Source organism: Artemia sp. Qi Xiang Cuo, chromosome 13, assembly GCF_049724085.1.
Source record: "Artemia sp. Qi Xiang Cuo chromosome 13, ASM4972408v1, whole genome shotgun sequence".
Classification (NCBI taxonomy): domain Eukaryota; kingdom Metazoa; phylum Arthropoda; class Branchiopoda; order Anostraca; family Artemiidae; genus Artemia; species Artemia sp. Qi Xiang Cuo.
In genome coordinates, this window is record NC_142806.1 from 5,332,961 (window position 1) to 5,335,741 (window position 2,781).

Here is a 2,781-nt window from a genome sequence, read left to right on the forward strand (position 1 = left end):
AAAAAACGCAAAATAGTGACTCACTAAAGTTCCTAATATGTTCCAAATTAGCATTTATACAAATATACCACCTTTGAAACTTCCGATTTTCCACCATATGTCCATATCAGATATGACTCCAGAGCGTTATCATCAAGATAATAGGCGAACTGCGCAAAATTGGAAAAATGTTCTATGCTTCCTATTTTACAACATTTGCTCAGGTCGAATTTTTGTCTTCATATTTATGTTTTTTTTCTCTGTGATGTCTCAGTCCTAAATTAGATTTTCTTCTCTTAAGATCTTTGAAAGCGGAGTGAATTGTGGATGAATACTCCCTCTACATCTTCAAATAGAACAGAAATGGAGTAATTGAAGAATAAGATGGTATATAGCCTATACATTAAATATGATTTTCTAAATAAAAAAAAAAGAAATCATTGAAAAAGAAAATAGGACTTCGTGCTTTTTATAATATATATATATATATATATATATATATATATATATATATATATATATATATATATATATATATATATATATATATATATATATATATATATATATATATATATATATATATATATATATATATATATATATATATATATATATATATATATATATATATATATATATATATATATATATATATATATATATATATATATATATATATATGTATGTGTGTGTGTGTGTGTGTGTATATATATATATATATGAATTATTTGAAATAATTCAGTGCTAAAAGTTAATTTAGATAGACGAAGTTTCTCACCTGCATTTATTTGAGTGTCGTGAATTACACTGAGTGTTGTATCTTTATCTTTTTGAAGCTGGTTTCTTTTTTTTTCTTTTTTCCTTTTGTAGTGCTCCACTATAATATATTTTTGTAGATGGTGGGTGATATATATATATATATATATATATATATATATATATATATATATATATATATATATACACACACACACACACACACACACACACACACACACACATATATATATATATATATATATATATATATATATATATATATATATATATATATATATATATATATATATATATATATATATATATATATATATATGTATATATATATATATATATATATATATATATATATATATATATATATATATATATATATATATATATATATATATATATATATATATATATATATATATATATATATATATATATATATATACATATATATATTATAACCCATCAAAAATACAAAGCATGGCGTTGGAGCATAACAAAAAGAAAGAAAACGAAAGAAAAAAAACACATACAATAACATGAGCAGATACATGAAAATTAAAACTAAATGAACCAAACAATTAATAAAATTAAGCCACTCCAAGGGTTGTAAACCTCTTCAAATGTATCATACAAATAAATAATACAATATAAAAAAAATAATAGAAACCCAGCAAAAAAAAATAAAAAATAAAGAAAAAGGAACTAGCGTTAAAACAAAAATCCTCCCTAGGGTGGTTCGACGGATAACCCGTGACTTGGGAAAAAGCTTGTCTGCAGCATCAAGAGGATCTGGCAAGCTGTATCTCTCCTGCAGTTCACCATTTTTTGTCCAAGGAGTAGCCCGGAGGATAAAATTTGAACTTTTAAGATCGGCCCTCCTAATTTCTATTTTATCTGACTGGTTAAAATGTCCCAGAAGGAACCAGGTATAGAACATGAGGGAGAGAAACAGCATTGTATGCTTTCGCAAGGTGGCGTTTACCAAGATTCAGCTGTGATCCAACTGCGCTAGCATACGCAACAGTTCAATCAATAAGTAATTTCCGAGTTGATTTTAGGGATGTACAAATAGGCAAACCAAGGTACACAAGCCCCTGCAGTGGTACAACATCAGAATCACCCAGATTTCCTCTATCAGGAGTTTCAGAACGGTTAATATTAAATAATAGCACGTGAGACTTAGCTGCATTTAAAAAAAAGACCAATATCATTATAAATCTTTGCAATCTCCCTAAAACTTTTTTTCAAAACTAAACACAGCCCTACTTAGGTTAAGAACGTCATCCGCATAACATAAAACAGACACACTAACACCGTTCAATATACAGCAAAGCAATAAATCCTCTCTTAGGGTCTCTTAGGGCTCTTAGGGTCGCGTAGGAGAGGTCCCTTGTTTAATTGCAATATTCACACGGAGTTCTGAAGGAAGAAGCAAGGATCCAATCTTTAAACGTACACGGAGATGTCTATACATACAATAAAGAGGTCGAACTACATCAACAGATACCCCCCTTTTTAATAACAATACCCCCCTTTTTTTAATGCATAGCCTGAGAATGTATGGAAGATCCAAAAGCATTACTAATATCATATGCACCAATAGCCAAAGGACTATCTGACCTTTCAGCATCCTTTAATATTGTACATAAACTCCTTAAAGCGTGATAGCAACCAAGACGTGGTTGGAACCCAAACTGAAAAAGAGGCATGACACATTGTTGACGCATATGATCAACAACTCAAAAATCTTTGAAAACACACTAGAAACTGTAATGGGCCTATAAGACGAACATTGAGAAAGCGGTTTCTTTTTTTTCAAAACCGGAGTTACAACACCAACACACAAACACTCGGGCACAACTCCTACTGTAAAAATCATCTGGAACAATAAAGTGATGTAGTCAAAAAGGTAATCGCTAGAAAACTAAAATGGCGTACACAAATCCCATCCGACCCACAAGAAAACTTCTTTTCAAGCTTCGGTATAACCTCTTTAATCAAATTACCTCCAACGATTACCTG